The 21,416-nt window shown below is 38.3% G+C and overlaps 1 pseudogene; it reads left to right on the top strand.

The window, feature by feature from the left end:
• Positions 1–19,132: 19,132 nt before the first annotated feature.
• Positions 19,133–21,416, top strand: part of LOC149099321 (uncharacterized) — an 8,272-nt pseudogene continuing 5,988 nt past the window's right edge.

Genomic DNA, 21,416 nt, shown 5'->3' with positions numbered 1-21,416 from the left:
CAGAGCATAGCCCATGTCGTGGTTATTTCCAGGTAGTACCCAGACAAGATAGAGCTACACTAAAGCCAATATTGCAGAGGGTTCTTCTTCCCGGATAATAGGTGCATTCAGATGACTGGGCCGCATACAGAAACCTTCTTCTGACGTGTATGTTTGTAGAGACAATTTTTCCAACGTGACACATAATATGTACACTCTAGAAGGCTTCACTTTGTTTAGGAATGATGGTCAGTCATCCAGCAGTAATAGGCCTTATGGTGGCACAGCTGTATACAGCAAACTCAAATTTGCACCAGGCTTTCCTTATCAACACAACAGAAATGGTATTGAGATTACAGTGTTAAGATTATCAGTTCTGGCAAATGTAAACATAATAGTGATTTATAGATCCCAAACAGTTCCAGTCCATCAAATGTGTCTAGCTCTTCAAGACATTCTACACTTGCAGCCTTCATCTTCTCACCAAATCATTACTGGTGATTTTAATGTTAACTGGTTTGACATAACAGACAGGTGTGCACTTTTTAATTTCTTAGTCAGAGATCACAGTTACAGGCAGCTAATTTCAGAATACACTACAGACAACAGCACACGTATTGATCACGTGTTCACAAATATTCCAGAGAAAACCATTTTTCCACATGTCAGAGAATGCTATTTTTCTAATCACAAGCCAATTTGTCTTATTCTAGAGCAAAGTCATATTTTGAAGTAAAGTACTTTTCAAAAGTCTATAACGAGATGTGATCACTCTCAACATCTTCATTGTAACTAGATGAAATTTGGGAGTCCATTAATTTGGTACAATCCAGTCTAAGCAGTAAAAGCCACAAACCCAGAACTTGTATCACCTGACACATACATGAAAAAATCTCTTCTATGTGTCTTATATACACATTCAAAGTAACATAAGATAACAATAGTAGTTGCAGAATTTCTTTATCTATGATAAGTCCTTCTTAGCAATTACAGTAACAAACCTCTAGCCTTTTCTTGATTATTTTACCTTTCCTTTCCTTTTAGACTGCCATGGAGACAAAAATGAAGAAACGTAATAAGAAAACCAGTAAAAACATTCCCAACAACACCAAAAGTCAATGTCCTACCATGATTATACACACCCAACACTCCGCTGCAGCCACCACAACTATGGACAGACAAGACTCTACCACAACAATGGACATTGAAGCCTCCACCAGCCCCATTGGTAGTCAGAACTCTTTCCGGACTATGGGTAACCAAGCTTCAACAAGTACTATGAGCAACCAACCCTTTACCAGCGTTATGAGCAACCAACCCTTTACCAGTACTATGAGCAACCTAGCCTCTACCAGCTCTGAGGGTAACCAAAATCTCAGTGCATATGTGCATAATGTCACTCCTGTTTTATCGAGTACCACTACTGGTGCTAAGCGTAGAGTAAGCACATATTTTGAAATGCAATTGCAAACAAACAACGACATACGATCAGGTGTTTGCTTTTCACCCACAAAGATTTCAGAATTCCAGTCTGTTGAGGCGAACACGAGTCCTGTTAAACTCATCAATTATGACATTGACAAAAGTGATAACAAAAGTATACTCATATGTGCAAGAGTAAGGCTATTTGAAATGCCAGTTTCATTTCCTAAAACAACATTAAAGTCCAATGCAACTCTGGGCTCACTCGCCGCTGTAACTGATAACCAGCTTATCTCTGTTGTACAACTTCAAGGTCGCAAAGGAATAAACACAAGATTTGGTGTAAAAGACAGTTACTGGCTTTCTTGTGGACCCTCATGGAGCAATTACTATTCAAATGTGGGAAGTACACATTCAAGAACTTGAAAGTACACAAGAACCAGTACAATGGAACACTCTTTGTTGCAACTGAAGCTGAATTTATTGCAATCAAAACATTTGCCCTCTACTTCACGTGCTTCAAGTGCAATACTAAGTAACCGACACAAAACTGGTGATAACAAAGTGCACCAAGTGCAGTCTAACTCAAAACATTGCCAAGTGCAAGCAAACCTGCTATGATCAAGCATTCACTGAAGAGGAACCAGAGGATTGTATTACTGTAACAATGTTTCAAGATACAAATAAAAAAAGATGTTTTGTTGCACACACTTGGTTTCCCAGACGACCATCCTCTAACAGAAGACATAGTAACAAACGGCCTGCTCAGTCTGTGTGGTGATGGCTGATAAAACACACGGATTTAACACGGATTAAACTCCTCAAAACTCTTTTAATCCACTGTACAATACGCCATGCTTACAACAACCCGAGATCCTTTTCAAACTTATAGTACATCATGTATACTATCACGAAATGTCTCAAGAGTACTAACAGCTAAACACTACATTCCCTTCCTTTGTGGCAAATAAAATTGCAGTTAAAACTGAGTTCAAGAAAAAATGTCTTCCAGAAAAATGGAATGTCTTAGTAACAAATAACAAGGATACCAAATACTCTCAAACTAATGGTTCGAACTGCAAACTGCAGGACCTTAACAAAATAATGTTCAGTTAAAATCCTAGAAAGTCCAAACAAGTCAGTTCATTTGTCCAGGACAAAGTCTTTAAATCTTCCAGGCAATTTCGTAGCATGGGTTGGTCTGTTCCTTGTCTCTGCTGTACTTGAGCTTGTGCTAGACTCAGGTATTGCTGGAGCTGGACTTGAGGTTTTTTCTTCTCTAGGGCTTTGTTCCAGTGAAGAAGGCTCTGGCTCTCCAGGAGTTTTGTAGGGTTTGACAAAAGAGCTGTTTCTCCTATACACTATGCCGTTTTCAGCTTTCAAGGTAAGTTCTTGTCCTTCCTTAGTCTGGACTGTGTACGGCTGAGGTTCAAAATTTGGAACCAGCTTACCAGATGATTTGGTGTTTTTAAGCAGAACCTTGTCACCAGGGAGTACTGGATTGGAAGTTGCATTCCTTTGCTTGTCAGCATACAACTTACTGGATAATTTGTGATTCCAGTCCCGGTCTCTGATACTTTCATCCAGCACGCTCTTGTTGGGACGTAATTCCGGCAATTTTGTTTTCAGCTCTCTTCCAAACATTAGAGATGCTGGTGTCATTCCAGTGGTAGAGTGAGGGGTGGTTCGGTATGCCAATAAGAACTTGTTCAATTCATCTTTCCACCTCTTTCCTTCAACTTGGGCTATTTTGAGCGCCTTAAGCAATGTTTGGTTTTGTCGTTCAACCTCGCCATTGGCTTGAGGCCAAAGAGGAGGAGATTTCCAATGCTCAATACCATTCTTGGACAGGAACTCTTCGAATTCTTCCGATACAAACTGGGATGCATTGTCAGACTTGAGGCTGAATGGATAGCCGTAACGCACAAAGATCGGAGTTAGTGCTTCAATCATCTTCTGGGATGTGGTTAAGTGCATAATCACTACTTCAAAGAAACGACTGTAGTAGTCTACTACCATGAGTAAACTCTCTCCAGAAGGAAGTGGACCCAATACATCAATAGCTACATCTTGCCATGGTCCTGTTGGTGGTTCTACCCTCTGCATTGGTTCAGATGCACAGAATCCACTGACTACTTGACATCCATGGCAGCTTTTACAGATTCGCTCAGCATCAGTGTCCATTTTAGGCCACCAAACATTGGTTCTGAGCCGGCTTTTCACCTTGACTATGCCTTGATGACCTTCATGGGCTAAATGTAAGACTTGTTTGCTCAGGCTCTGTGGTATGACAATCCTTGTCCCACGTAACACCAATTTACCAAGCACACAAAGTTCATTCTTCACACACATGAAATGGGGCATTTTGCACTGAGACCAGTCTCCACTCTGAATGTAATGTCTCACACTGGTCAGCTCAGGATCTTCTTCTGATGCACATTCTACTTCTTCGGCTGTTAACACCACAGGTGTGCTCTCTTCTGCAATCATTTTCACAGCATCTGTTTCCTCTCCACTCCTATCCTTTGGCTTCAGTGAGTTAAGCCTTGAGAGGGCGTCTGCAATGTTAGTTTTTCCAGGACGGTACACTACTTGGAAGTTGTAGCTTTGCAAGCGGAGCACCCACCGCTCAATTCTTGCAGACGGCTTGGATGTGCTCTTGTAAATGCATTCGAGAGGTTTGTGGTCAGTTTCAAGTTCAAAGTCACAACCATAAACATACAGATTAAATCTCTCACGGGCCCACACTAAAGCAAGTGCTTCTTTCTCGGTTTGAGAGTATTGCCTTTCAACATCAGTTAGATCCCTGGATGCATAGGAAATCACTCTCCAGACACCATTTTGAAATTGTGTGAGAACTGCTCCAATCCCAGTTGGACCTGCATCTGCCACTATACGAGTTTTACAATCATTCTTGAAGTATGCCAGTGTTTCTCCTCGCGTCAAGAGGTACTTGAGCTTCTCAAAAGACTGCTGTTGAGCTTCTTCCCATGGTTCGTCTTTTGTAGTCAGCTGTCTGATAGGCTCAGCTTCTTGTGCAAAATTTGGCAGGAATTTGGCACAGTACTGTACAAGACCGAGGAATGATCTGACTTCAGCCACATTCTTTGGAGGTTGCGCATTCTGAACTGCTGCCACCTTTTCTTCGCTGGGTGTGACTCCATTTCTGCTCAGATCATGTCCAAAGAAGGTCAACGTGGGGAGTCTAAACTGGCACTTGCTTCCATTCAGGGTTAGTCCACACTGTCTGAGGCGATTGAGAACAGCTAGCAAATTCTTGTCATGTTGTTCAATTCCACATCCATGTACAATCACATCATCTGCAATGTTTGCGACACCTTCACACCCTTGCAGAACATCACTCACGATCTTCTGATACTTCTCTGGGGCTGACGTAATGCCAAACATTAGTCTCTTGTATCTGTAAAGGCCTCTGTACGTCACAAATGTGGTTATTTGACAGGACTCTTCATCAAGCTCAATTTGGTGAAATCCCCAGTGCAGGTCTAGTTTGCTGAACACAGTTGAACCGTTTAGGTCATGGAGAACTTCCTCTATGGTAGGAATAGGATGCCTCTCTCTTTCAATTGCTTTGTTTGCTCTTCGCATGTCTACGCAAATACGAATATCACCATCTGGTTTTGGCACGACCACAAGAGGTGATGTCCACTCTGTAGGACCACATGGTACTTCCTCTATGATGTCTTCTTGAAGCAACTCGTCCAGTTTCTTGTCTACTTTGTCTCTTAGACCAAAGGGTAGTCGTCTCACTGGCTGGGCCACAAGCTTGACATTCTTGTTAATGTGCAACTTGAGTTGGAAGTCTTTAAGTTTTCCAACACCTTGGAATATGTCAGCAAAGTCCTTTAAAACATCTCCAGCATCGCCTTCGCTGGTGATAGTACATGCCAGTGGATTACTGGGCAGTCCAACTCTTAATACATTCAGTTTCTCTGCAGTGTATTTTCCAAGCAAAGTTTTTCCAGGACCCTTAACAACAGTGAACTCATCCAAACAGCTTTTTGCAGAAACTTCACAGTGAATTTCAGCTTCAAATGTTCCCAGTACTTCAATTGGTTCAGTTTGACCATAGGCGAATAACTTCTTGCTGCATTTCTGAGATGTACACGTCACTCCCTTTTGCTTCAAACTTTCCCATGTAGTTTTGTCCACTATGTTGCATGATGCTCCAGAGTCGATTAGTACATCCTTCAACTCTACACCTCCCACTTGCAGATGTACAATGCCACTTGTTTTGTTTCCATCATTCACGGCAAAGGCATAACCATCTCTTTGATCCAACTCTTCTTCCACTTGATACACGCCATTTGGATTAGGTCTGCCACTGGGAGGACGTTTAGGATTCTTTGTCTTGCAACAAACAGCCAAAATCTCTTGAAGCTTGTGTCTTCAGTACAGAACTTGTAGGACAATAATAACGACAAAACTAACTGCAATCCTATTAACATACTGTCAATATTCTTGTTGCCAGTGTTACAAGGTGTTGAGTCTGGTTTACAACAAAACAAATGCTTTGACATTGTTATAATTTTGATGTACCACTACTTCGTGCAGATGTTTTTCACATTATCATAGTTAAGTTGTGTTCAAAATGACTTGACAAAACTATCTGCAATCCTATTAACATACCATCATTATTCTCGTTGCAAGTGTTACAAGGTGTTGAGACTGGTTTAGAAAAAAAATGCTTTGACATTGTTATAATTTTGATGTACTACTATTTCATGCAGATAATGTTTACACATTACCATAGTTAAGTTGTGTTCAAATGACTTGACAAAACTATCTGTAATCCTATTAACATACTGTCATTATTCTTGTTGCAAGTGTCACAAGGTGTTGAGTCTGGTTTAGAACAAAACAAATGCTTTGACATTGTTATAATTTTGATGTACTACTATTTCATGCAGATAATGTTTACATATTACCATAGTTAAGTTGTGTTCAAAATGACTTGACTAGACAAACTACATTCCTATTAACATACTGTCATTATTGTGATGCCAACGTTACAATACAAAGTGTTAATTCTGTTTAAAAAAAACAAATGCATGGACATGGTTATCATTTTAATGTACTACTACTTAGGTTTACGTTAAGTTAATGTTGTATACATTTTGTCTAATATTTAAGTTGCATGTTGGGTGTTTCCTTTCTAGTTCTACCATTACTTCATGACAGAGTGCATGTCAAAGAAGTTTGTTACATAAAACTGATCATTTCGAATAATCCAGATATAGCTATTCTAACAGTCAAATGCAATCATATTTCTTCTCTCATTTCAATCCCTTTTTTACTTTCCAAAATATACTACCCTTTGATTATTTGTTTGTAACTAGTAGCAAAAGCTGAAATTGCAAAGGACTTAGTATGCAATAGTAAAAACTATACGCTAAGAAAGCAAACAAGATACATAGCTACAAAGTAATTCAGACAACTGTAAAACAACTCATCACAAGTCTTTGAGTAGCTACGCCTGGATTAACCTTAACTCTGAAAAAATTTTATGTAACCTATGTAAACATGCTCCATCAATAACAGACTGTTCTTGTGTAATAAAATAATTGATTTATTTTAGACAAGAAAGCCAGAAAATAAACAGCTTATTCTTACATAGCACTCAAGTCCCTTCTCAAGGTCTACAAGCATTCAAAAAATGTCTTTTGTAAAATGCTTGATGGTCTTCTCGTAAACCCCATCCGGCAGATAGACTTTTTAACCACTCCTACTTATTTCTTTGAAGTGACATTCCACCTTGAACCCGTGTATCATAAACATAAACCACTTATTACATGCCTAACTCAATTTGACATTGATATAATGTTCCAACTTCCCAACTTCTAATGAACAACTTTCAAACTTCATACTTCTTAGCTACTTCGTAGCCCGCCAAAATTCAACTTTAAGCAACGCGAAATACAAATAGTACGGCTGAGAAGTTTTAAAACTATAGTAAGCGTCTAAAAACTTTAAATGACTTCCTTTAAAGAAACAAGGGATTTTATTTTATTTTATATACCTGCACTCGCAGAAGCACTTTGAATCCCAGACTGGATTAGCTGTAATCAGCGAAGCAAATTTGAGGGCACAGAAGCCCTTTGTATGCTGCTAAAATGCTTTGCGTACCCTTGAACAGAATGTACAAAAGACAGCAATGATGGATCATCCTTGCAAGTGCAACAGTCTAGTGCCATATATTTTGTGTATTGTTACATTTGTAATGTTGTACATTAAATGGCTCTTACTGAGGTATTATGAAAAGAACCATGAGGACATTATTATGATTTTACTACAAAAAAGCCAGAAAATGGCTTGTTTTCATATACATGGAAGAGTTTTGTTTAGGGTTTTTATCACTGACTCAAAAAAAAAATTATTAACTGCCCTATAAGTAAAGAAATGTAGATATTAAAGTAAGTGGGTTATTGTAGAATTTTCAGTGAGAGGAATATTTAAAGGGGCTGTGTTGCAGATTTAAATTATTTTTTTTTGCAAGGACTTTAAATTTTGAATACAGGAAAACATTCAGATAACCAGTCAATATTCTACGTCAACCACTCTTGGTCATTTGCCTCTACTTAAGAATCATGTTGAGGTTTGTTCCTACTTCAGACAAATTTGATTTCACTTGACAAGACATGAGTTAATATATTGCGACATTTATCCTTTAATAAAAGTAGGATAATTGAGCGCTTTCCAGGTGGCCATGGAGTCTTGTACAGGACCAGGACCATCTTATTTAGGGATTTGTTTCTCCAACAAGCCTCCAATTTCTCCCATTTATGTATCATTTGCTAAAATCAATTCATCATTTGGAAATAATTGAGGATTATTGTAAGAAAAGAGATTTGAAGAGCTACAGTGGTCAATTTGAACTCCAAGGCTGTGGTATGGTATGGTACATTAGCTTACTTTGAATTTAAATTATCTTCAGTTTACTGAATGTGACTCTAGTTGTTAGAGCATGATAAATTAATGGTATTTAGTAGCATACATTGTGTGCTTTTTATTTCACCATAAACTCCACTTTTATATTCTGGAGCGTTGGGACAACCTCAAGAGGTATCCTGAAATTTCAAAAACTTGTTTGTGGACTGATTTCTGGATAATTTGGTTGAATGGAAAGTGGCCATTGTAATTATGTGGTTATTTCTCCACACAGAAAAAAGTGGTTTTTAAGCAAGTATGAAGTAGTTTAATGTCCTGTTGTGAATCCAATGTCCAGCTAGATTGCAAACAAAAGACTGAGTTTTAATGTGCATTGTTTTGCATAGAGAGTTGTATTTTTCTACTAATAAGTACAGCGATGGCATTGCAAGACTTAAGTATATGTGATACTACATCCACAAGTGTTTAATCTACACTGTCACTGGCCTCAAAGCTCTGGTTATCCTCACACTGACCACCCTGGAGGAGACCTGTAACTGGATTTGATCTTGTCCAGAATAGTGAAAGTAACAGGACTTCTTGAAATACTTCTTGATATACTTACATGAAATGAGAAAAGTACTCTTAAAATGGGAATTAGTTTTAAAGAAACAATATTCATGAACTGTTCTTGAAAATAATAATCTTTTCTTGAAATAAGAGCATTCCTTCTTAAATTAAGGATTTTAATAAGGAATCTCAAAGTAAGAAACTGTTTCTTAAAATAAGAATTAAATAAGAAATTTAATTTAACAAAACCAAATTTCTTAAATGGAGATTTGTTTTAAGAAATGTATTTCTTACAATAAGATTTTTCATTTGAGTTTTCAGCAGTTGGTTGGACAGGAATTCTCATTTCCAAGGCTGCAAACACATGAGCAACCAGTTCTTGCTTGCTTCCGGAAACTTTCAAGCCCCGTTGACAGCAATAAAGCCTCAGAGGGTCAGAACGCCAAGAGTTCGGTTCATTGTAAGTTAGAGACTCCTGACTCCTCAGAATTCATTGCAGCCCGTCAGAAATTCTTGGCCAAAAAATTATGACTTTAAATGCAATTTATTCCCTCAAAATTATCTGGAAACCGTCACTTGAAACTTTAGACATATGTAGTTGATTAGGATTGGTAGCAGATGCATTAAAGATGGAGAAATAAGAAAAGATAAAACGTAAACAGACTTAGGCTGAAAAGAATACTCAGTAATGGTGGAGACTTGAGAGTTGGTGCTCACTTTTCTGGAGCGCATATCCCATAATGCATTGCCTAAAAACCGGAAGCGGGAACCTCTTGATGCTTGTATTAGCTTTGATTTTGCAATAAAGGTCAGGTGGCAGCAGTCAGCTTGACATGGCTACCAGTGGTGTGTGAGAAAGGAAGTTTAAAGAAGTGAAAGAGATAAGGAAGTGGTGTTGTGTGAAGTCCTTACCCCAGCAACAGAAGGTTATGGTGAGGCACCAGTCCTGCTACTGTGACAACTGTATTGTTGAGGATGAGACCTGCATTAACAAGGCTTGGATGGATGATTGGAAAGAAATGTCCATCTGCAGAGATGGTTCAGTGGCAACTACAAGACAAGCAAGAGAAACACCCACCCTTGACCATAACACTGCAGCAGAAATAGCTGACCTTGTGGTCAAGCAGAGCACTGTAGCAATTGCTGCTGCTGATGACCTAATGTATGATTTCTTTCTCTGAAGGTCACACCAAGCGGTGTTGAAGAGCTTGACAGCAACTACACAAATGACTACAACTTAACCGCTTTGAGGGGTCAACAGGTTTTAAAAGGCAACTTTTACCTTAGCGACAACATTAATGACATCAAATTTATCCTAGATGAAAAATGTACAGCCACTGTGTATGCTGCCACTGTCTGCCATGTTTGCAGATAATTGCAAGAAAAGAAGGGAAGGAAAGCCATACACAAACTTTCACTGAAGGAATACAAAGAAAGTTTTACAGGGCCACCTGCAAAATGCTGTTAATAGAGTGTATGTCCTAGTGTATGTAACATTGTGTCCGACCTTGCTATGATACAGATTTTTTCATTAGTTTGAGCCACAGGCTCAGTCTAGCTAACAACAATCCTGTTCAAGGTCCAAAGTCACATTTCTTAGTTTATCTAAGCTAAGGTCACACTCTTGGTGACTTTGTATTTCACTCCACATGGTGTGTCCTCGTGTTTCAAAGCGTTTGACACAGCGACCAACGACTCCCAAGGAGAATCTCCCTTCCCTAAGTACCAAGGTTCTTGGCTGTTGTCTGCAGGCTCTAAACCTGCCCATCGCTGGTTCATGTACACAGCTCATCATTCCACTCAAAAGAGCAGCCACTCTTCCATCATGTCACCCTGCCAAGCATACACATGTATCCAAATGCTCCCGTGGGTGCTTACCAGCAACAAACCAACCAAGGTGAAGGACACTACTGCTCTGGATGATTCCCTGGTGGATAGCTACGACAGTGATTCAACTGTCAGCATCCAGGGCAACAAGGATCCCATGTCCGTGGACCAGCCAGCTCACACTGTTAAGGACTTGTTAAGCACTACAGAAGGAGTTCTCATCCCTCCATCGCCCTTTGACCCTTTCATGCTTAATTTTGCTCCAGAGAAGCCATATCTTTTATTGTCAAATGATTTTTGGGCATGCAATGTTGCTAAATTGCACTAAATTTTCATAAAAATGCAATATTTTACATTTTAACTAGATTTTCGACTAGTTTCTACTGTGTAATAAGCAGTATTTTACTTAAGTGCATGAGCATAAACCAAAATTTCGACTTTTCGACAGACATAAGGAAAGCACTGTCTCTCCTGAGTTAGTTGTTTATCAAAACAATCAGCTGACATAGGAATTTGTTGAAAAATGCATAACAATTAGTTCTTTGTCTACCCCACCAAATGTTGTCTGGGGACAACACTGAGTGCGAAAGGGTTAAGGGCAACCAACTACAAATTATCCAGAATACCTTAAACATTTGATATCACAGGCCTATCATTATGGCCAGATTCAGCCTAGAACATCAGTTTCCCAAGCCCAGGCTCACTCCCAACATCACCCATTGGGAACAATGTCCCCTCTGGGTTTGCATTGCCCTTTGGAAGAAAACTTGAAGGACAAAATCTTATGGGGTGGATAAGTTGATTTTACATTGCTTACTCACTTACCCACCTCCATTCCCCCGAGGTTCAGCTCCAGGTGAAGGATTGGACCCCAGTTTCTTTGTTTCCGGTCACAAAAGTGCATAAGCAAAAGCCAATGATCGACACCTTCCACAAATTGCTGGATGCCTACATCACCTACATGCTTGTCATCGTTGCAGCTCACCCAAGGAGGGCACTGCAATTACTCAAATATCCTCATATAATCAGCAGCACGGAATCTAAATTCAGGGGAGCATATGACGAACAGTTTTGGCGTCATGCAGTGTACCTTGGAACCTCGAGCATCTAAAGTTGTGGACAGTGATATTTTCTGGTTTTGCTAAGCCGCATTGTTTCATCTGTTCCAACCCCTACCAGAGCCAGGCAGATTGCCCCATGCCTGACCCCACTCATCATCAAAACAGAGGATTAGGGTTGTGTTGCTGCAGTTAAGAGATCATTGCCTCTCTTTGAAGTAACAGAACATATTCTACACATTTTCCTTCATCTGGTATCTCAAGTGTTGGTTTCTGAATTGAATTTCTTAAACATTGTTGAACCTGTCATGCCCATAACGCATTATGGGTAAAATAAATGATTTGCTCAAATAGATGGAAAATAAAAAAAATAAAAACATTGAGTTAAAGTCCAATAGACATTACAAAGCCATTGATTTAACCATTGAGGTGTTGAAGAAAGGATTCTTCATTTTGACCTGTATTATAGAAAATGAATAGGTAACTGTGCTTCTCATCTATGAGACCTTCCACAGGAAAACATACATTAACGCCTATCTGTTGCGCACTTTGAAACATCTGTTAACTGTTTGTTTGCTGCTAAAACGGTGTGCAAAATTGTTAGAGGCGTTAGAACATCTGTTAGAATCTCATCTTTAGCTGTTCAAAGCGTTAGAGAAACCGTTTGAAATGTTTTAATGCACTTATCACTGTCTTTCCTGGGGAATAACCCCCGTAAACATGCGCAAAGTGGTGCATTTTTGCAAAACATTTTTGGTAGGTTAAGGGCATTGTTTGTTTTTAAAATGAACATACCAGACCCCTGGGATGTTCATACGGGATTTGTTTGACATTGGTCAATGGTACATCACTTTTACTTGTTGTTAATGGTAAAATGCATCTCCTAGGTTCTTAAAAAAAGACTATTCAAAGCGAAACAATGAAATGTTTATCAAAATACTGATAGATTGTTTGAAAAGGACATCATATTTGTGGCTAGAAATTGTGTCAGAAGCTATCGTGTTTGACATGAACAATTTTCCATAAGAAAAGTGCCACCGGTATGCTTGACCAGTTTTGCAGAACAGAGCAGTTCATTTAATGGGTGCTTGAAAGGAAAATAAAGGTATGTTTATAATTCCAGTTTTGTCTATTAAATCATTTGTTTGAATGCTATAAAAAAAATTGTAAGTGCTGCTTTCTTGACCATGTAATGCTTCGTATTAACTCCATAGTTTTTCAATCACTTCACCTTTTCAGCATAAAGCTTACAAACACGCAATTTTAGCTCACCACGTAACCTGCCCCATCTACATTGATAAACCACTTGTTCGTTAAGTGTGAAGCTAGGGATGTCCTTTTACAATTATTAGCTGCCGCCGCTGATAAATTTCACATTTTTTTTTCACAGCAATCGATGTGGTGGATGACACTGAGGGGGTTTCGTTTATTGACTTGGCTGCATCCCTACTCAAATCTGTGTCCTCTTGTTTGGCTGGTGTCTTACTTTTCAACTTTAAAAACGAGGAAAGATTGGATTGTCAAGGCTTTGCCGCATTAGATTGTTTGAGAAATTTTTGTTTACAGTCACTAGCCTGAGGGCTACCACATTATTTTTCCAACCAAATAACTTTCTTTGTCGTAGCCTGGTGTTTCAAGAGAACAAGCCACTGAACAGACACTGGAAATTGGAGTTGCACATCCAATACAGCGATACTTAATGTTCTTTCATCCACACTTGACACAGTCACTCATAGTAAGTAGCAAAATACTTGATAACAAATTGTGCTCAGACTTTTTCCCCCACCAGTTAACGAAATATTTCCTGAACTACTTACATCAGTACAAAGAACAGCACGTGGCTTTGCAATAACTAGACGACAAAGTGGCGATAACAATTAACGTTGTTGCGCTTCTAGATTTTGCCTGTAGCCAGTCAGGTGGGTTGAGAGATGGAGAGTTATTTCCATGACTGAGATGAATTCTAAAACAAAATGTCATGCAAATAATTTACTATGATCAAAAAGACATGATTATGCTAGTGAGTTGGAACTTATGAGTTTATTTTATCTTGCATTCTTATCACGCATTGATCACCCCTGTACCACTACTCCCATGGCGACAGCATTGTTCATGGTAATGCTCTATGGAGGAAGGTTGACTTGATTTCAATGAAGACTCACCTCAGATGTCCTAGGAAATTATGTCTACCCAGGAACGAGGAAACTTTTTCGAGCGAGTGTCATAATTTGGATTGGGAGGATTTTTGCCCCATTTTAAGCTGATGCAGAAAGCTTGAAGTTTTGATTCTGGCCTGGATTGGATACAGGAAACAAACTGTTCCCACAGCCTTTACAGAGGTATTGAACATTGGGAAACTACGTTTTCTGCAGTTGAGGCACTGTTAAGTTACCAACTCTTTGTTTGGAAGGCTTCCTTTAAAATGCCCAATTCTCAAAATATTACTTATGACGACTGCTAAGATATTTCTCAGGAAAGTTATAAAATATCTCCCTTTAAGCACCACAAACCTCTCAAGCTTTTGTGTGGCATACAATCAAGAAACCCTATTTCCACATTGTGTTGCTGAGATGTTGAAGTATACTATATTCATGGGCATCACTTCACACAAGAAGGCTTAAATAACATCATTCGAGAACATTGTGATGCATTGGAGCTAATAAAAGATTACCAGCATATGCTGTGTTTCCCATGACATCTTTGCTGGAACAATTCACATGTTAACATAATTTTTGTAACAAGTTTCATCCCTTTTTTAAATTAACATTTTTCATTGATGGAAAATGAGTGTTTTTTGCTAGCAAAAGCAAGAATGTTTGTGCACATTTACGATATAATTGATGCTGCATTTTGTTGTAGTGTAAACAATTGTGTTGTAGAGAAAACACTGCGAAATGCCATGCAAATAAACCACTGATAACCCTACAAAGAAATGGAAGATTGTTTTAATTGTATTTCCATTTCTGAATTTTTCTTTATAATTCTGAGGTTTGGAGATAATTTGAGTGTAGGAGGAAATAGACAACTTGAAAATTATGAAATGGGAAAGGGAAAATATGAGACCGGAAGTGTGAGAACATGGCATGATGCCATTGTAAACCTTTCGTAGTGCGATTTATAAACAACAGTTCCAGTTCATTTCAGCTCACATTTCCGCAGTTAGGAATCCCACAATGGGAAATAAGGTTGAAAGAGTTCAATTGAAAGGTTGTTTTAATTTCTCCACTTAATTGTTGTGTTTGGTTGGCCTTAATGTTGGATAATTTTGTGCCAAATTTCAAGGAAAATGATTAAATGCTTGCAGAGTTACTAGCAAGTGAAGTTTCGCCACAAAATTACCCTGGTGTGCACTGCGCGCTTGGATTTTTAATCGAAAATGAGGCTAAACTTTTACCTGTTATAAGAAAATTTAACGGATTGATTTCAAATTTGGTGATTGTTCTTACATCTAAAGACAAACTACTGGTTTAACAACATATCAGAGAGAGACATTTTTTTGAGATAGCAACGGTTTAGATTGGACATCACCAGTGACGTTGTCAAAACAATGTTTTGTCGCTGTTAAACAATGACAACTTTTATCATTTTACTTCAGATTTGGGTTAAAAGTTCTTCACCGCCATTGCTATTAGTTGGTGCAGTTACAATTAGTGACATTCTCTACAGGATTTTGACCATATCTAAATAACCAAATACTTTACAAGTAATGTGAATTCCAAAAACTTCGACAAATGGGTCATAAATGTATGCACTTCAAACCACTCTGCAAGTGAGTCATAAATTTATAAACTTCAAACCACTCTGCAAGTGACTCATAAATTTATGAACTTTAAAGCACTCTGTAAGCAAGTCATAAATTTATGAACTTTAAAGCACTCTGCAAGTGAGTCATATATTTATGAAATCCAACACACTCTGCAAGTGAGTCATAAATTTACGAAACCCAAAACACTCTGCAAGTGAGTCGAATTTATGAAATCCAAAACACTCTGCAAGTGAGTCATAAATTTATGAAATCCAAAAAACATAAATTTGTGGACAGGAAACTCAATATAAATAAATTCATCAATAGAAGACTTGACCGAACATCAGCTGAACGTGTTGATTAAACTTACTCTATATTATAGAGCATAGTAGAGCTAGTACGTAAGTTTAACAAAGTCTGAAAAAGTAACAGTAACAGTAACAGTAACAATAGAACTTTGTGATACCGGAAATGCCCTGGCGCTCTAATCGGTAGATGGGGGTTTGTAAAGCACACGACTGAGATAAAGAACAACAGTCAGAAAAAAAATGTATAAACTGGGGTGTCACTGTTAGTCATAAATAATAGCACCTCATTTTTATTTGGCTAATTGCTCTAATACCAATACCTGACCAAATATTTTACGCGATATCTGACCAGATGTTGCTTCACTATGTGCTCCATTGTCGGAGCTACTACAATTTATCTGATTCTTTGGTTTCCCTATTACTTATTATTTTACCAACTCTGATCGTATTTACCTCTTTTGAAATGTCTACTTAACTGCCAACAGTGTAGTGTCTTTATTACTTTCGCTTTAAAAAATGTGGAACGACGTTTTCTTTTCATGACTTTTGACAACTTTTTTAAATACCAAAATGCTCAAATCGCGGCGAGTGGCAAAATGGCGTAAACCTCCGATTTGAGTAATGACTTAACACCTTGCAATATGCAAAACACCAAGGAAAACATTACACATTTCTATTTTTCATTTTTCAACGATGGGCTGCAAGAACCAGCAATGTAAAGGTGAACCTGCAGTCACAGTTTACAAGAATTGTATGCAACAGCAACCAAGTTCCTAGACATCGAGTCCACGTGAATAAAAATTACTTATAACAGAAAAGGAAAGTCGAGCAAAATTTTCAACACAGTGAATAGAAAATCTGACAGATCAATCTGGGCAGCGCTAATGCATTAAAACTATTCAGACTGGTAAACTGTACCACAATGGTGAGGCACCGATTTTCCTTGCAAATAAATAGAGTTTTAAAAAGTCACTGTTTACAAGATCGGTGAGAGGCCTCATCGGAGGGTTCCAAGGCTTGCATTTAAATGGTTTTGGGTTCCCAGCACAAGTCCTCCCATGCAACCGATCCTAGGGGCATTTTGCACTCAAGCTTTGCGAAACTGGTGAGTTGTGCCACCACGTAGGTCGTTGAGATGACACGATTGTTCCATTTTTTTGTTGTTGTTCTTGTTATTATTATTATGATTATGATTATTATTATTATTATTACAATTATTACTATTGTTATTATTATTATTATCATTGTTATGCTGCACTTTGCACAGGCAGTATTAACAGATCAGTAAGCAATGGCAAAATTGCCCATACTTCGGCCATTTTCCTATACAGTCCTTGGGTGACTTTTTGCATTTATGAATTTTGCAATGGTTTGATATTAAATTATAATACCATTCTTGAAATGGTAGTACCATGTTTCTTATTGTTACTAGTTTTCCTCTGGGTTCTATGGGAAACAAAGGGGTATTTGAGATGTATTGGTTCTCTAATATGTTCCAAACTAAGTACGCAGCTAAAAAAATTCAGAATCAATTGATGTGGTAAGAAAAGTACACATTTTCAGGGACTTCTTTCAGAAGGATGTGAGAACTGTCACCTGTGTAATACATGGAAGCATTTTCTTTATTTTTTTTTTATGAAATATTTGCTTGATTCTTAGATAGCTAGGTGTCCTGGGTTAGTTTGCACTGAGTGTAAGCTAGGAATTTGACTTGTTAACAGAGTGTATTGCTTGTACCACTTTCAATGCAACAAGTACAACACCTGTTATTTTTATATTATATCATTAATCCGTGCCTCGGGATCAGGACTTGGGACCATAAAACAAAACTTTCATAATATCGACTTAAAATTGCTAACTCGATTTACAATGGACTATAAACTAGACCTTATCTCTTCTGTTCCGGACAAGGGAACATACATTGAACGTTATCAGATATTTTCGATATTTCGGTTGTATCTCTTCAATATTCTACAAGAGCACATAGATTGGGCCATATCAGACACTCTCAGAATATCGGTCATATCTCTTCACTATCGTACAAGGGCACATCGATAAGGCCATCTCAGAAATTTGGTAGTATCTCTTCAGTAATCTACAAGCACACATAGATTGAGCCATATCACACATTCTCGATATATCAAGCGTATCTCTTCAGTATCGTACATGGACGCATAATTGGGCCATATCAGACATTCTTAATATATTGGTCTTATCTCTTTAGTATGGTGCAAGGACGCAAAAGTTGGGTCATAAATGACATTCTTAAAGAAGAGCTTTGTCTTGCTGATATAGCTCAAAAATACATTTGCTGCTCGTAGTAAGATTGAAAACTTTTGGCAGCGTTAGAGAATCTGATTTCCACTTTAGATCTGCCATTATGGTGTTGTTATTATAATAATTTCTTTTTCATTGGGATAAATCGTTCTGCTGATACAATCTCAAGCTATGACTCCAGTTTACTGCATATATACCATAACGACATAGATTGAACCTAATCCTTCAATCTCAAGCTATGGCTTCAGTCTATTGCATATATACCAAGGGCGCATAGATTGGCCCTAATCATCCAATCTCCAGTAATGGCTCCAGTCTATTGTGTATATACCAAGGGCACATAGGTTGGACGTCATCTTCCAATCTCAAGCTATGGCTTCAGTCTATTTTGTATATACCTAGGGTGCATAGACTGGACATAATCATCCAATCTTGAGATATGGCCCTACTGTACTGCATATATACAAAGGAGAACTAGATTGAACCTGATCATCCAATCTCACCAAATAGATGTGTAACTAAAATGATCAATCCATGATTTAGAGTTTTGAAGTTGAAAGTATTAACAGCCCAAGTAGAGGACCCATAGATATTATTTACTTTTGGCCTACGAAAATTCAAATTCGCAGCAAATCTTGTATTGTAGGTATGGACTTCAGATGCCTGAGTAAGGGTTCTATGGAATATAGTTGGAATGTTTGTTGAGTCATTTAAAATTTTATGAGTAAATAGAGCCACTTTTATTTGTCCACATTTTCAAATTTGAGAATTCCTAAAAGATTGTAATATGGTGAAGCATTTTCCCTGCTATAAGCAAAGAATATGCTTCAGACACATTTATTCTGCTTAGTTATGATTTTACGTAAATTAGTTTTACATGCACTACCCCAACTTATGATAGCATAGGCTCTTTGGACGAATCAAGGATTACAAGAGGAAGAACAATGTCAAGTTCCTGTGGACCAGTAATGGCAAGATCATGCTGAAAGTTAGTGAAACGTCTGCCACAGAAGCTTTTACTACGCATGAAGAATTTGATGACCACCTCGACCAGTACGATGAGTTCAGGCGAGAAATGGGCTTCATGCAGCTTATGCAAGAAAGAACAGAGGGAACAGTTTGTGGCTTTGAGCAATGGTGGAGAATACGTGAGATGTACCAATCATTGGTACAGTAACTTCTCTTCTGTAGAGGATTTTCCAACCTACGAGAGAGCAGTGCGGTTGGATGTGTCCACAACATTTACAGGGAAAGATTCTCCCCTCTGTCAACACAAGAGACCTTGCACCTTGAGGTTGTCACATTCAGAGAAGAACCCGGGTCGCCCCTACTTTGTATGTCAAGACAAGGACTGTAGATCCTTTCAGTGGGTGGATGATGAATTAAGCAAGAAAAACGAGAAAAAGCAAGGCAAACAATAATATTGAACAATCCCACTCTCATTTTCAAAGATCCACGGCTTAATGTTCAGAAGTACTGTTATGACTAAGCTTTACCTCAATAAAAAATGAGACACAAACTTTTTGAGTTACTTGAAGAGTTTTTAAGAACAATAATAGCTTGGTACTAATTCAACGTAATTTTTTCTCTCTAACCAATCACACTTTTTGTGATCAGGAAATCTCTGGTGTCAGCAAGCTAAACCACTTTAGCCAGTGATGTTGCAATTTTTCCTTTCTAACCAATCACATTATTTTGTGACCAACTTTGGAAATCGCTGATGTCAGCCAATTAAGCCACTTTTAGCTGCTGATGGTGTAATTTTTTTCCTAACCAACCAAAATTTTTTTTTCTGACCAAATTAGGAAATTGCTCACGTCAGTGAGCTAAACCGCTTTTGGCCAGTTCTAACTGGTTTACGGTAATATGATGCATGGGCCTGAATGCAGCCCACCAATTGCTACCATGGATTGCCACCTCTGTGACAAAACCTTCATCCAACCATCCTCTTTCTACAGTTTCTCTGTTTCCTTGCCAAGATTATAGACCCTCATCATACCCTATGTCTTTTAAGGGTATTTGAAGACCTTGATCCAGTTGTGGTTATGCTACAGCAGGAAGTTAAATCGAAGAAACTGGGAAGAAATCATGTCTTCTACAATTGTTTAAAAGGTGCATTAGAGTTTGCCTCAAAGTTCTCCAATCCACAAGAACAGTTTTGCCACAATGAAATGGTACAAACAGATGTGGAGATCTTAGAAATTCACACTAACCCAGGGCGTAATAGGGCATTTCAGTTTGATTGGAAAGACTGGAACCTACCCTTTGTGCCATCGAAAACCACAAGGGACAAAACCAAATGAAATAGAGAGCTTTTTATGAAAACTAAGAAAAAAGCAAATATCTTCATATGCCAACCAGTGAATCTCCTCCAGCAAAAAAAGGCTTGCATCAAAGAGCGACAACCATCAGTTGTCAAACACAGCTTGACTTTTGCAACATTAGCTTAATCAGGGGACGAAAATTCACGTAGCACTTGTTACATTCATCACATTGAGATATATAAAACAGTTGCAATCAATTCAGCCAATACAAGCAGCATTTTGCAAGAAATGGTTCATCAAAAGGACAACGCTAGTTTAACTGGCTATCACTTCTGTCGCTCAATCCTTAGTTACGAAACTAGCCAATCCTAATGTGCATGACAGCAGGCACAGGCAATTGTCCCTGGACACTCTCTCCGAGAGCGTAGCCTTGTGTGACAGAGAGAGGGCCGCAACTGGACTAAAGTACAAAAGGAACAAATTCAAAAGTACCACCATGCCATATTTTGAGAAATACATATTTCTGTTATGAGGCAGAACTTTCTTTTCCAATAAAAGAAAAAACAAGCTGCTATGACATTGTAAACACTGTGAACAGTTTTCAGTTTGGCAAAGTTGTTATGTACATTTTCAAAATCTTTGACACTGAAAATCCTACAGATCAAGGAGGCAGATGACTTCAGGTTATGGCATGAAAGTATGCTAACAGAATTTCCTGAGAGGTTCTAGCAGGTTCTTGCTGGCCCTATGTGGGGTGGGTTGGGCCCACAAGACATCAGGGATCCAGTGAAGGTAACTTAACAGTCTTATTATTTGTCTGTTCAGCAAGGTTATGCTGGTACGTGTAGATTATCTCATTATTGCTATTTATTTTATCACCTTGCAAGACATAAAGTGAACAAAATAACCTGACCACTTTGTTTTAGGCAAGAGTAGATGTTCCCTGTACCAGAGAATCTACCCAGCAAAGAACAAACAAGCAGTGATTGTTTACTTCAAGGACAGATGCTCAGGTGATGATTTTTTTTGGAAGAGAGGTTTTTAGAGGTATCAGATAAATAATTTTGGATTTCAATTT

This window comes from Orbicella faveolata, unplaced genomic scaffold (genome assembly GCF_042242905.1).
Source record: "Orbicella faveolata isolate gen_17 unplaced genomic scaffold, um_ofav_v1 contig_46, whole genome shotgun sequence".
Lineage (NCBI taxonomy): Eukaryota > Metazoa > Cnidaria > Anthozoa > Scleractinia > Merulinidae > Orbicella > Orbicella faveolata.
The sequence above is the reverse complement of the archived record's forward strand: the minus strand, read 5'-3'. Positions and strand labels throughout refer to the sequence as shown.